Source organism: Martes martes (genome assembly GCF_963455335.1).
Source record: "Martes martes genome assembly, chromosome: 6".
Classification (NCBI taxonomy): domain Eukaryota; kingdom Metazoa; phylum Chordata; class Mammalia; order Carnivora; family Mustelidae; genus Martes; species Martes martes.
In genome coordinates, this window is record NC_137893.1 from 117,230,681 (window position 1) to 117,244,995 (window position 14,315).

At 52.9% G+C, this 14,315-nt stretch overlaps 1 long non-coding RNA gene across 1 annotated transcript; it reads right to left on the bottom strand.

Moving 5' to 3' along the window:
- Positions 1-1,780: 1,780 nt before the first annotated feature.
- On the bottom strand, positions 1,781-7,897 carry LOC308344726. The gene is made up of 3 exons (XR_013967007.1): positions 6,338-7,897; positions 2,816-2,945; positions 1,781-2,242 (listed from the first exon to the last, which is right to left on the bottom strand). It is a non-coding gene; the product is annotated as an uncharacterized lncRNA (long non-coding RNA).
- Between the last annotated feature and the right edge of the window lie 6,418 nt (positions 7,898-14,315).

Genomic DNA, 14,315 nt, shown 5'->3' on the forward strand with positions numbered 1-14,315 from the left:
GATACCGGGTCCCTGCTAAATGCAGCAATCCTGGCCTCATCTCCCTCCCTGCCTTGTTTTCCCATGACATCTCTTATGCTGGGGCGGGGGTGGGGGGGGAACTGTAGATTGCTTTCAGGCAGACCTTCTTCTCTAGGAGGGACCCTTCATGGGAAAGGGCCTGGGTCTATTTTCCTTCAAGCAATTTTATTGAGATATAATTTACACACCATATATTCCTCCAGTTCAAGTATATGATTCAGTAGTATAATGAATTAGTATATTCACAGGTAAGGACAGCCATCACTGACTCCATTGACTTAGAACATTTTCCTCACCTCAAAAAGAAGGCCGTACCCCTTAGCCATCATTCACCCTCACCCCCAACAATCCCTCCACCTACGCAACCACTGAGTCCTAAGAAACTGCTAATCTTTGTCTTCAGAGATTTGCCGATTCTGGACATTTCTCACAAACGGAAGGACATAATATGCCATCTTTAGTGGTTGAGTTTCTTTGCTTATTAGCATAACATTTTCAAGGTTCATCCATGTTGGAACAATATAGAAGAGCCCTTCGTTCCTTTTATGGCTGAAGAATATGCCATTGTACGGATAGACCACATTTTGTTTATCCATTCATTCATCAGACAGCTGGGTTGTTCGCACTTTTGGTCATTTGTGAATAATGTTACATTAATATTTATGTATACATTTTTGTGTGGACATAGGTTTTCATTTCTCTTGGGTATGTAATAGGGGTGGAATGGCCAGATCATATGGTAACCCTTATCTTCTGCCAGTCTACTCTCCCATGTGGCTGAAACATTTTACATGCCCAACAACAGAAGAGTTTGAGGGTTCAGATGTCCCCATTTTCTCCCCCAAATTTGTTATCTGACTCTTTGATCATGGCCATCCTAGTGTCAAGTGATATTTCATGGCTTTTTTTTTTTTTTTGAGATTTGAGTGGGAGTGCACATGTGTGCGTGTGCGAGGTGGGAGGGGCAGAGGGAGAGAGAAACTCAAGCAGATGCCTCGCTGAGAACAGAGCTTGATGTGGGGCTCGATCTCACGACCCTGAGATTGTGAACCTGAGATCACTACTTGAGCGGAAATCAAAAGTCAGGCACTTAACTGTGCCACCCACGTGCCCCCTCTCTCATGGCTTTGATTTGCATTCCCTTATGATTAAGGGTGTCAAGCCATTTTTCCTATATTTATTGGCAATTTGTAGATCTCTTTCAAGAGAATATCTATTCAGATCTTTTGCCCATTTAAAAATCGGGTTATTTGTCTTTTTACTATTGAGTCATAAGAGTTCTTTATTCTAGACACAAGTCCCTTATCAGATACCTGATTTGCAAATATTTTCTATCCTTTCGGTTGTCTTTTCACTTCCTTGATAGTATCCTCTGAAGCACACAAGGTTTTAATTTTCATCCAATTTACGTTTTCCTTTTGTTGCTTGTGCTTTCAGTGGCGTAACTAAGAATGCATTGCCAAATCTGAGGGTATAAAGATTTATCCCTGTTTTCTTTCAAGAAGTTTATAATTTTAGGGTTTTTTTAAAAAGATATTTTTTTGAGAGAGGGAGGTAACACGAGCAGGGAGGAGGGGCAGAGAGAGAAGCAAACTCTCTGCTAGGCAGGGAGCTTTACTCGGGGCTGGATCCCAGGACCCCGGGATCATGATCTGAGCCAAAGGCAGACGCTTAACCAAATGAGCCACCTAGGCACCCCTATAATTTTAGTTCTTATAGATATCTTTGAGCCTGTCTGAGTTAGTTTTACATATGGTGTAAGGTTAAGCATCCAACTTTATTCTTGGGGGTGTAGCCATCCAGTTTGTCCAGAATTATTTGTTTAAAAGACTCTTCTTTTCCCTTTGGATGGTCTGGGCACCCTTGCTGAAAAATCAGTTGACCATGAACACATGATTTTATTTCTGGGCTCTCTGTTCCATTCCATGGATCACGTTCTATATCTGTCCTTAAGCTGGTACCACACTGTTGTGAATTCTTTTTTTTTAATTGAGGAGTAATTGACATACAATATCCCACTGGCTTCAGGTGTAAATCGTAGTGATTCAATACTGTTATGCATAACAAAATGATCTCCACGGTAAGTCTAGTTACCCCTGTATCACCACACAGTTGTGAATTCTGTTGCTTTTTGTCACCACTGCATTGCCTGGAACACTGCCTGTTCACATTATGTGTTGGATATTCAAAGCCCAGCCACCAAATACCACCAGGAGCACACCTGTAATCAAAAAAGTTGGGTTTATTTAGCTTGCTGCAAGCGAAGGAGAACCCGCCCCACAGGAACTCCAGAGAATCTCAAAAGGAAGCTTCTGTGAGAGTCTTCTTAGAGGGTTCAGGCTGGTGCTGAATGATTTAGGGAGAGGTTGAGAAAGCAGAGGCAGGCTGGGGGTGGGTGTTGCCAAGAAGTGGGGTGCGATTCAGTGGTAAGGATCTTCATTTATATCTAAAAAGTGGGAGGATTCCGTAGGGCTAGAGCCGTCACCGGTGGGGAAGCATGGTCCCTCAAAATGGCTGACACCCAGTGGCCTTGTCCGTGGCCTCTTCTGAACAGGGACATCGTTCCTCTGGGAACTCCTTGGTCTGATTGTCAGCAGGACTGTTTTCTATTTTCTGGGAGCCTACAAACCATCCCCTCTGCAGAAGAACTAGACCTTCACCAGCCAACCAAGGCAAACCCCATGTCTCCCATGACATCGACCCTCAAGCTGGCTTTAGGGGCCCACACAAGGACAAGGGGCCAGTGGGGAGGGTACGAGGTGTGCACTGGGCAGAGTCTAGACCACTAACTCACCATGTGGCTTGGCCACAGTCATTTTCCTTCCCTGGGGCTCAATTTCCTCATCTGTAATGTAGGGAGATGGGTTGGACAGCACATGGACCTCCTTCTAGTTCCTCATCCATGATGTAGCCATCTTCTTATGCTATTTCAGAGAGAGGGAAATCTTCGCTGATACATGTTCCTATTTCACCGCCCCCCAGCCCCACCACACACACACACACACACACACACACACACATTCCCTCTCTCACCTTCTCTTCCTCCACCCTCCCCCCCCAGCTGAGTCATCTGGCCTCAAGTTCCTGTTCAGTCTTTTAGCTCAGCAGCAACCAAACAGTTGGAGTTTATATCTGTCAAAATTTTCTAAAAACGTCTTTAGGATCCACATAGGGTTGCCAACATTTTATGCTGTCAAGTAGGACATTAAAAATCACAAGTACTACCACCTGTTGCAAGCATTGTGTTGTAAAAGAAAGGATAATAGATAAAAGAAAGGATAATACTCTCAAACAGCCTTCATGCCCCTCATTTCTTGGACAATGGAGGAAAGCCCTCTTGGAATGGGCTGTTCTCACCTGGGTTTGGGCCTAGCTGCCTCTTTGCCTGGCTTTGACTCATTAAAATGCAGATACCGTGAAGGAGTCAGCCTTGATTGTCCATAAGAGGGTGATGGGCTCTTAGAGGGGGTGGTGGCAGGCAGATGTGAGGGGCCGGAAGAACTCAGATCTGGGCTCTGAACACCAGGGCTGTGGCAGCTGCATGACCTGGAGGGAAGGACCCACGTGCCCAGATGCAGCTCATCGCCTCCCTAGTTGTGAGATTGTGGAGACACAGGTGTGGGAGAAGGTGTTGAGAACTTGTGAAGCTCTAATCAAATGAAGGCTGAACTAGCCGATCCATTGCCCCTCTGGCCTTAACACCTCCCCAGCTGGCCCCTTCTATGTCCAGTCATTTCCACGTCCAACGTTCACCCAAAGCCTGTGAGAAATACTGGTGTGTGTGTGTGTGTGTGTGTGTGTGAGAGAGATAGAGAGAGAGAGATTCCAGGAACCTCCGTGTTTTTGTGGAAGGGAGTGGGAGGTGGAAAGTAAGTGGTCTACCCCCAGAACAATGTTGTGGGGCTGGTTTTTTAACTCTTCAGCGTCACCAAATAACACATGGCATCTGTGGGGTCCCACTGGACCTGGAAGAGCTGCATTTAAAGATGGGACCCCTCCCACACCCCAGCGCATTCTCCCAGAGCCTAGAGGTGGGCTCTGCTACTCTGCCTTTAAGACGGGCTCCGGTGTGGCCAGAAGGAGCCAATCAGCAGATGGGGGAGGAGCTACTTGGGCCACAGGCCAGGTCCTGCCTATAAAGTGTCTGTAGGAACCCCCCCCCCCCCACCCAGAGTGACAGCCTCCTGAGGCCTGAGCAAACTTGTTTAAAGGGACAGTGTCCCAGAGGGATCACTCACAGGTGTAACAATCCAGCGCTCCTGAACTGACCCATGCCTCCTCAGAGCGGCTGCTGCCCCCACCCCCCACCCTCAAGATGATAATTTGCTGGGAAAGACGAGTGATTTATCTGTCTAATTGGGCTTTTATTTGCATTTTAAATCACGCTCTTTTGCTAAACTAATGGACCCCCTATTTATAGATGACTCCAACACAAAGTGACTACTAATTACTACAATTAATATCACGTTAAGGGCTTGCCAGCCAACTTCACAGCAACTTGTATCGCCTACTCATTTTCAATTAAGGCACATTGACAGGGAGAATACGTGGTTATTAAGAGCGGGCCCTGGGGTGTAATTACTGCTCACAAGGTCATTAAGCAGGTCCCCCACAGGGTGGGCACCTAGGAGCCTGGGGGCTGGGGGCCCAGATCTGTGTCCTACCCTGGGGCCCTAAAGCCTCAGTGCCCGCAGGCTGCCAGGGCAGATGGGGGCCTGGCTCTGAGCTGCCTGGAGGTGGAGCAGATGATGCCAGAAGGCTTGGGGCTGGGATGGCAGAGCCAGGCAGGGAGGCTGAGGGGGACGAGCCACCCTTTCTTGAAGACAGCAGTTTGTGGCAGCCAGTGGAAAGCTGATGGAACCGCAGCTTTCCCAGAGCAGCAAGCGTCTGTGGAGGCCTCCTCTGGGATAGGCTGGGGTTTGGCAGCCAGGCGGCGGAGGGACTGAGAGGATGAGAGCCTGGGAAGGAGACAGCTGCCAAAGCACTGTGTGGGGGTGTGGCCTGTGAACCTGGGGGTTAGAGAATGGGCTTCGGGGGCTGGGAGGAGGCCCAGGCTCCAAATGCCAGGGAATGATCCCTTCTGAGGAGAAGGAGGAGAACTGGAAGGTGAGGAAAATCCATGGATAAAGGAGAAGACCTGGAAGGGATGTGGGAGGGTGGGGGTGGATGGGCGCGCGATGGCAGAAGTTAAGGAAAATGAGCACCTCAAGAGGGTGCTCTAGGGGTTGACTGTCCCCTCGTTCTTCTCTGCTCTTCTCTACCCATCCATGGAGGCCAACCTGCCAGAGACAAGGTACAGGCTGGTGGGAAGGCTCAGGAGTCCAAACGCAGGCCAGGCAACCTGTGGCCTCAGGCCTAAGTCACCGCTGTAGGTGATGAGAAGCCCCTGACAGTGGCGGGCTGGAGCGACTCCTGAGGGCCCGTCAAGGGTGTTCCCCTTCCGCCTTCTGATACTTCCTGTTTACAGCTCAGAAATTGCCATGGTGGAGGATTCAGACCGCAGAAGTCTGCAAAGACTTCACAACAAGACATTTTTTCCCCTCAGAGACCTGGATGTTAATCGTGTACCTGTACACCATAGTCCTGGGGCAGCCTTTCAGGGCAGCCTGTGCTGGGGGGCTGCGGTACGGGGTCGTCTTAGCACTTGGCCCCATGTCCGTGTAGCATACACAGTAGGACGAGTATGTGTTTCCAGAACTGAGTTTGGCAGGGACCCAGTAGAAGCCCACTTCTAAAAAGCAAGCCACGTGGATAGTATGGTGGGCTCAGGACTGAGGGGGGATCGCCATGGTCAACCCTAGACCTGTTGTCTTGATTTGGGGAAATGTGTAGTTCTGGGGAGATGCTCCCTCCCTGTCCCCAGCCTCAGGCCCTCACTCAACACGTTTCTCACCAGACTGGCACCCCCACCCCCCACCCACTGCTCCACCAGGAAGGGGTGCTGCGTCTTCACTGGCCAGCGGAGAGATGAGGGAAGGCACTGGGCCCTCCAGGGGAGAACTGGGGTAGGCACAGGTGGGTAGGAAGTTCCTGCCTCCCCTGCTCTTCTAGAAGGTTCTTCCCACCACCCTTCACTGACAAATCCTCCTCCCCAGGCTCTGTCCTCCTCTTTCTGTGCCACCTCCATTGCCTTGTTTCTTGACATCTTCCCCTTTCTAAATTGCCTCTAGCGGCTTCCATATTCCTCTTCTGCTCTCTACACAGTAAATGCTACATCAATTTGGTGGAGAAGGGGAAAGCAGGGAGAGAGGGTGGGAGGGTTTGCCTGCACAAAAATGAACAAAGAAGACAAAGAAGACAGACGTTTCTTTCTCACCTTAACACGGGCAAACTGGGGAGGGTTCTTGGTGGTGCCACGGTCAACTGTCAGCTCTTCCCTCCTCGTGATGTGGCCTCTGTCTCATGGTTGGAGATGACAGCCATCACTTGTCTGCCTGCCAGCCAGGGGCAGCAACAAAAGGCAGGAAGAGGAACATGCTTGTCCCCTTGAGGTGCTTCTGGAAATCCATCATGGCACGTCCATTCACCAGGCTGAACCTAGCTGCCTAGGGGGGCGAGGGGATTGTGCAAACACTTCATTCCCACCAAAGCAGCACGAGTGGTCTGTTGCAAGGGACTACAGCACCACCTGACAGTCAGGATGGTCAGGGTCCGTGAGCGTGGAAGGGCTCCTGATACCAGACAGCGGCTGTCAGCTGCCACGCCCCACAGTCCCTTTAGAGATGCTCAGAAGCGCGTCAGAACACAAGTGCCTGGAGAACCAGGGCCTCCTTCCTCAGCCATCGAGATGAGACGCTCCTTGCTTCTAGAGCGGGGACTCAGCCTTCTCACCAGGTCCTCTGTGGAGCTGGAGATCTTGCTTCTGCGGCTCAGGTATGCACAGCGGAAGCCCCAGGGAGAGCTGGCAGACCTGCCCCAAGGGCTCTCCTGAGGGTGAGCAGGGAGGAGATCCTTTGATGGACCAGAGGGGACTGGTAGAGTGACACGAAGCTATTCATTCACTGCTCAGTCACTTGGTGGGATGCCCAGCTCAGGGGCTGAGTGGCCTTGCCATGAAACTCAAGGGGGAAGGGCCATGGAGGGAAACCCCGGAGGTTAGGGTAGCATACAGCCCTGCAGACCCTGGGGCTGTCTCCCCAGCTGTGTCTTATTTCCCCCTGCCCTACCTCCAACTCAGACTCAATCTCTCCCATCTTCCAGTGTAACTTCACCCAGGCTCCCTCAGGCTCCTACTGACCTTTACCCACCCCGACTGCCACCTCCCTGGCAAATGAAACCTCCCCACCTTCTCCCACCACTCAGAGCTCAGAAGGTGGTCAGAAGGGGGAGGCAGTCCGATAGAGGAGGCAGTCCGATAGAGGAGGCAGTCCGAAGGGAGAGGCCCAAGGGCTGTGCCTCCATTCCTGGGCCTCGCACAGACAGGATTTTTCTTGGGGCAAAGAGCATATCCAGTGGCTGTCCCTTGAGCCCACCAAGCTGTCTCACTTGGGAGTGGCCAGGAACTTGGTGGGCTGGAGAGTGGGGGCAGAAAAGGGCCATTGCTGTCAACTAGGGAGGAGAGGGCATGTAGTAGGCACTAAATAAAGGCTAAGCATTTTTCTTGTCTTTGCCATCATAATGCACAGGGCCTTAGGTGCAGGGGGTCTGCTGAGGCCTGTCATCCCCCCAGCCTCCCAAAGACCCCGAGGTGTCGAGGGACTGCTCCCGCACCACTCCCAGGCCAGCTCTTAGCTTTGTGTCCTACCCCACACCGACAGCCCTCAGACTGTTTGGCATTCGTTTTGTCCCCCTACCCTTTCGGCCAGAACATCAGCTCCAGAAAGTTGGGTGCTTGTCTGTCTTGTTCATAGATGTGTTCCTGAGGCCTTGGCCACGTGGTTGTGGCCAGAAAATATTTGTTCAATGAATGAATGAGTGAATGAATGGGTGAGTGAATAACTGTTCTCATCCCAATTCTACTGAAGACAGCTCCTCCCCTCTTGGGGCCCCTCAAGGCTTCCAGCTTTGGCCCAGCTCCCTGTTTGCCTTCCTGGGCTCCTTTCCTGCTTCTGTCTATGCCTGGCTCACCTCGTCAAGCCCGCTCCTCTGGGGTTCTTCTCCCCTGACTGCCATTCTTGTGCGGCAAAGCCCCTTGGGTTGGTTTGAGAGGTAAGGGGATTTACGGAGGGTGTCCCATAGCTCACAGGGTCTAGGGACAGGCCACAAGGTGCTGCTGAGCTGGAAGCCACGTTCGGCCACTCCTGGGGTCCGAGCTGGCTCTCCACACTCTTTTCCCCGCTTGGCATATGGAACACTGGGACTGGCCAGAAACCCTACTCAGCCCCCCAAAAGCTTGAAGGCTCCTCATTTTCTGGAAGATGGAACTTCCCAGACAGCCTCCCAGCAGCACATCTGGTGACGGAAGCCCAGATCACTGCTTCCAGGTGAGAATTCTCTGGATTCTCTGAACTAATGGGGGTAATGATCCCACTTTCACCCTAGAGGGGAAGGCCTCTGTGACAGGTCCCTGCATGGGAGGGTGTGGTCTGCACCAGAGCCCCCTCTGATAGAGGTGGGGCTGCGCCCTTTCCGCATCCCTTGGGAACAATCCGAAAGGCCCAAGGGTGCTGCTCCCCACGCTGCCCTGATACCCTCAGAATCTTGCAATCTGAGTCTCTCTACAGGGGAGCTGGGCCCCTGGGGGTGCCAGGAGACAGGAGGCAGGCCTGGGTCAAGAGGATGGGATGGGATGGGTGGGAGCGGGGGAGGGAGATCCCTGGGAACTCTCCCAGGTCCCCACCCAAGGCTGGCTGCCTGCACTGGACAGTGGCCCAAAGGAAAGCAAAGACCCACTTGTACATCCCTGCCTAACTGCCCTTGTCCCCTAACTGGCCCTGGTTCCCCAGCCTGGCCTATGCCACCGGCCAGCCAAGACCTTTCTCCAGCCCGCAGGGAGTCCCCTCTCTGCTCACTCCTCGCGGCGTGGCCATATGTACCCTGGGCCTGCTGCTCCAGCCATGTTCTTCCTCGACCCTCTGGCCCAATTCCTCCTTGTCCCTTAGCTGTGACATTTTGCTTCTCTGCTCAGATTCCTTCCCCTCACTTGCTCCTTTCTATCTTTAGGCTTCAGCCAGGACAGCGCCTCCTCCTGGAAGCTCTCCTGCCCGTGGCCCCGTCTGGATTAGGAGTCATGCCTCTTCTCTGTGCTTTCCAGCCTGCTGCACTGTCCCCAACCTACTCCCATAAGACCCCCGCCCACTCCCATGGTGGCAAAGGCCATCTCCATCTTGTTTTCTGCTGAATTGCCAGAAAATCCTAATCCACTCTTCAAGGGCCAGCAGGAAGTCTGGGGAAGCCAGGACTCTGCCCTCAACCTGAGGGCCTTTGGCAGGACATAGGAGGAGATAGGGAGGTAGCTAGGCTACCGCAGGACGCAGTTGTTTGGGGGTGTTGGCCTGCACCCCAAGTCCCTCCTTTCTCCCTGGCCACCCTCAGTGACTGCACATAGGGATGTGGCATGGGAGATGGTTCTGGCTGATGAGATGTAAGCCAAGGGGATAGGCCCCAAAGGGCCCTGTCTTCCCCATCAGGTCTTCTGTCCCTTGCCTCTGGGCCCGGTGCCGGGAGGACCATTAGCATTTTGTGGGCATGAGGGTGGAGGGGACACGCTAAGGATGGCAGAAAGATAAGGTCCCAATGGCCTGGGCCCCCACCTCAGCTTGCCACTTCCACACTTAGTCTCCCAGAGATTGTGGGCGCTGTGCCTGGGCCACTGGCCAATATCCTGGGGGAGACTACTCCTGCCTTCCTCAGATGTCCTGGCTGCCCCCCTGGGGATCTGAAGGCACCCCCCTTTCCCTGCCACCATGCCCTCACCCCTGGTCAGGAGACCCTGGCTCCAGGCACACTCCCGGCCCACGAGCCCAGTCAGGATGTTCCCAGGCTTACAAGCTTTTATGATGCTGTGTTTTAAGCCTCGGTCTGAGCTGAGATGCCCGTAGTCCTCCTTGCCCCTGGAGGAAGGGTTAATACACTGATCTTGAACTCCGGTCTGTCTGGCTCCCCTCTCTACCTTGGTTGTGGCTGCTAGAAACCCCAAGCCGTGCAGGTCTGTCCCCTGTTCCTGGAGGGTGGATTAGGAGACCCTAAGGAGACCCTAAGGAGACACCCTGCTGTCCAGGGTTCATCTGGGCCTTGAGACTGGTGGTGCAGAGAGGGGCAGCCAGGCCCACTTGTCTGGGATCCAAGCACAGAAGTGTGTGTTCGGCCCCTCTGTTGTAGACTTTGGGCCCAGAATGGTCTTGTCGGCACGGGCTGCTCAGCCCAAGGCCACTTATGGGATCAGTCATCAACAGCACCTCGATCTCTGGCTCTCAACACTAATGACCCTGTGAACACCTTGGAAAGGATCAAAGATGCTGGCAGCCAAGGAGCCCTCCTGAGGGCAGAAGGACCACCTCCCTGGACAAGGATGGTAGCTGATGGAGCAGGGCTCCAACCTTTAACCTGCAGGATAATTGGGCAGAGAAAATGACATTTCTTTATTTGGTCTATAGCTTTAAAAAAACCTGCCCCAATGCTCAATCTGGTCTGAAGTTCAGTCCTATTCACTAATGGACTCTCTGAGGCACCCCCATCCCCATGTGGCTTACTCCAGTCTACAGGGTGGGGCTCTTTGCTCACCGCCCCCCCTCCCCCGCTCCTGTCTCTGGCGGGGGTCAGGGGTCAGAGATATGGTCTGAGCCGTGTTCCTGCGGGCACTCTGTGCCAGCCACTGCCTCCTCGTTGTCCAGCACGGTGTTGGCGCTGGAGGGACCCCTACGCCAGGCACCTCCAACAGAATAGCCAGCCTCTTCCAGGTCTTTCCTAGAGCACATGGGAACCAGGGCAGAAAACTCAGACTGTGCTGCCGAAGTGAGCATGAAAACACAGACTCAGTGACCCCCTCAGTCTGTCCATGAAAGGTGTCCCTTGAAAGTGTCTGTGGGACCCTTGCCCTTTGTTTTGGCCGTACTCAGCTAGGAATGCTCTCCTCCAGATGCTCCGGGGCTGAACCCTGGAAGAGGGGTTTCTCTTTCTCCCTTCTTCCCAGAATCCCCCCGGGCAGGCAGGGTCTGCTCCGCCCCTTCCGTTTCAACCTGGACCTCACTTAAGTAAAAATTCCATAGTCCAGCTCACTTGGCCCGGCCCTCAACATGCTTCTGAAGATGACTGGGAGAGTTAGACACCCTTCTTTCAGAACTCAGACCTAGTTTGCTAACTCCTGGGATTGTAACTGCTACAGAACCAGACGCTCATGATTATTTCTACTGCCTCTTCTGTTCTTTCTAGAACCTATTGGAATGCTCCCATTTGCTAACTTTAGCTGTAATGCCAGGCCACTTCTCTGTCTGGGCTTTATTCCTGGATTTGCTCCCTTGTTCCTGGATGTACTTTTTTTCTTTTTTTGGCATGGGAACTGATCAGTTCACCAAGGGTGTTGATGTCACTCTAGTCCATTACGAACCCAAAGCCCCATCTCATCCTCAAACTACCCCCATCCCTGTTCTTGCATATATTCTCTTCCTGAAAAGTTGAGGCTGGTAGAATGCAGGTGCCCTGTAGACTAAGCATCTCTGGCCATCCAGACCAAATTCAAGGCCAGGCCACCATCCAGAGGGGCCTGGCCCCATGGACTGTCCTGACACAGGGCCCTGCCACCTGCTTCTCTGTACTTCCAAGCTCTTCAACCACGTACAGTTCTTTAGGACTAAAGCACTTCCTGGCTCCAAGCCAGCCTCGCAGGAAGCAATTCTCCCACTTTTCTTGGCTGCCCCTTGTGCTAGTAGGGGCACCTCAAAGCTTCCACCCTCACTCATGTACCTTTCCCACAGCCAGGATCCCAAGTGCCACACACACAGGTTTCTGCTTTGGTAGCTATTTGGGGCTAACACTTAGCCCTCCATCCCCTTAACTTTATTTACTCTAACCTGCTAAGTTTATGTATTCCCCAGAAATCAGAGCAGCAGTGAGGTCAAAGCTCAGAAACCCTAATATCTAAAACGTACAAAAATGGCATTCCTGAAAGCCTTTGCTGCCAGATGTCTCAGCTTGGATTCCATTCCTTTGCTAATGAACCAGACTATCGGGCAAGATCAGTCCCAAAGGGGACTGCTTCCTTTGAAGTCCTTCAGTGTGGGGGTCCCTGCCTAGAAACCCCCCTCTTCCTGTACCAGTGTTGCGTAGGCCCCTTACTTGGTCTTCTCTGACTGATGGGAGTCGGGGGGATGCCAGGGAGGCCCAGGGACTGGTACATGGATCTCACGCTGTCTCAGCCCCCACCATCTGGGGTGATGACCCCACTTTCAATGGGGTCTTCCTGTGTTGCTCCAAGGCTGATTCTGGCCCCCCCACATTCCCCCCCGACTCCCTACAGCCTGCGAATACACATATAATACCCAGAACAAACTAGATCACAGCTGACCTTCAGGAGACTCAAGAAAATCCCATAAAGGTATGAAAGTGAAGTGGGGGCCACAAAGAACCAACCAGAGGATGAGGTCCTCCCGGCCATTGACACTTCTGCTTGGTCAGGGACAAAGCCTTCATGTCACTTCTGAGATTTCTTGAGGACCTTTTAGGTGATCTGTTACCCCACTGTTCTTGGCAGAGAAGCATTTAGAATGGACAGGATGCTACGTCTGACCGGGAGGTGATTGGCCTGGCGGCTGGAGTGCCCTCCAAGGTCACTGCTGAAGGCAGGGAGAAGAGCCCGCAAAGGTAGAGTGGGTGGTTGCAGCTGTGAAGGAAACAGGACGCTGACCCGAGACCTTGAGACTCAAGCAAGAGGGGGACCCGCAGGGATGGACCCAAGCCCGAGAAGCAGGACGGGGCTTCAGTGGCAAGAGCCCTGCTATGAACATAGCGGGCTGGGATAAGAAGTGGGAAGTGAGTGAGCTTGGGAGTTGGGGTGACATGGGGGGAGCAGATGTGGAAGATGGTGGGTCCACGTAGGGGAAATGCCCAATGGTCACCTTGCTCTGCGGGGATGGCAGCACAGGGAGGCTGCAGAGGCTCATCAGATCAGTGCCCGATGGGCAAGTGAGGAGAGTCAAAGCCATGCCTCCCTCTAAGGCTCCTGGGCCCAGACACCAAGCCCTAGAGGTTCCCGCAAGGCTCAGCCTTGAATGCTCTTTGGGGTGCTCCAGGACACTTCCAGACCTTCTGTAAGGGTGTGAGGGGCCTGGCCAAAGCCAGACAAACCAAGAGGACATAGATGGAGTCAAGGGTAATCTGCCCCCTGATCCTTGCACTTTGACTAGTTTTGACTAGCCCCAAATATCCCCAACTCAGACTGGTATCAACTTGGGTTTCCTCTTTCCAAACCCAGATATTTTCTCTCTTAAAAGTAAGAGATTTGATCTCCCTCACATGTATAAAAAGAGGGAAGGAGCCCCTTACAAGAGAGAAAAAGGCATCATCAACCTATTCTAGAACCCACCTTTGGTGAAGTTCTCAAGTTCCTCTCTGAGCTTCCCTGTCCCACTGTCTGATATTTCCTGAACTGTGAAGTGGTGGGACCCCGTTGGGCCAAGGGGAAATCTCAAGGTGCCTTCTATTCTTCTCATTGCATTGGCCACGCTGGGCCTCAGAGACAGCTGTGGCGGTGCAGTTAGCTAGAAAGGAGAACAGGGCTCGAACTGCCTATGTGAAAGCTCAAAAGGAGTCCAGGTTAGAGTCACTGTCTAGAACTCCTGCATCTGGGTGGGGGTTGGGGAGGGGTAGCCCCCACCTGTCCGCACCCAGCTCAAGGCTCTCCCGCTGTCCACCACCAGACCAGCTGTTGTTGCCCAAGGGCTGTGACACCCCGGAGACTCTGTGGGCACAACACCACCCCTTCCACTCCACCAGACAGTCTGAAGACCATGCTTCCCCTTCTCTGACGCTCAGAGACTCCTCTGGACTGTCTGGCCCTCAAGAGCAAGCCCCATGCCTAGGCAGGGAGAATGGAAGTACACATTTTTGGTCCTTCCTTTCCCAGCCTCCAGGGGTTCAGGCTCGAATGAAACTAGGCTTCTATCCCATTCCACAAATCTCTCAGCATGCTTTCTGTCAGGGAGCAAACACTGGCTAGCCTAGGCTCAGAATGCATTCTCTACCCCAGCCAGGAGCTCCCCGGGGGGGCGGGGGGTCCTGGGATGAGCATCAGGGAGGTTTGATACGACTCCTACCCCAGAGTTTGTCCACGTGCTGTCATCCACCCATTCATCCATTCAACAAATACTCATTGAGTGCCCATCTGTGGCAGGCTCCCTTCTAGAAGTGAAGGTACAGCT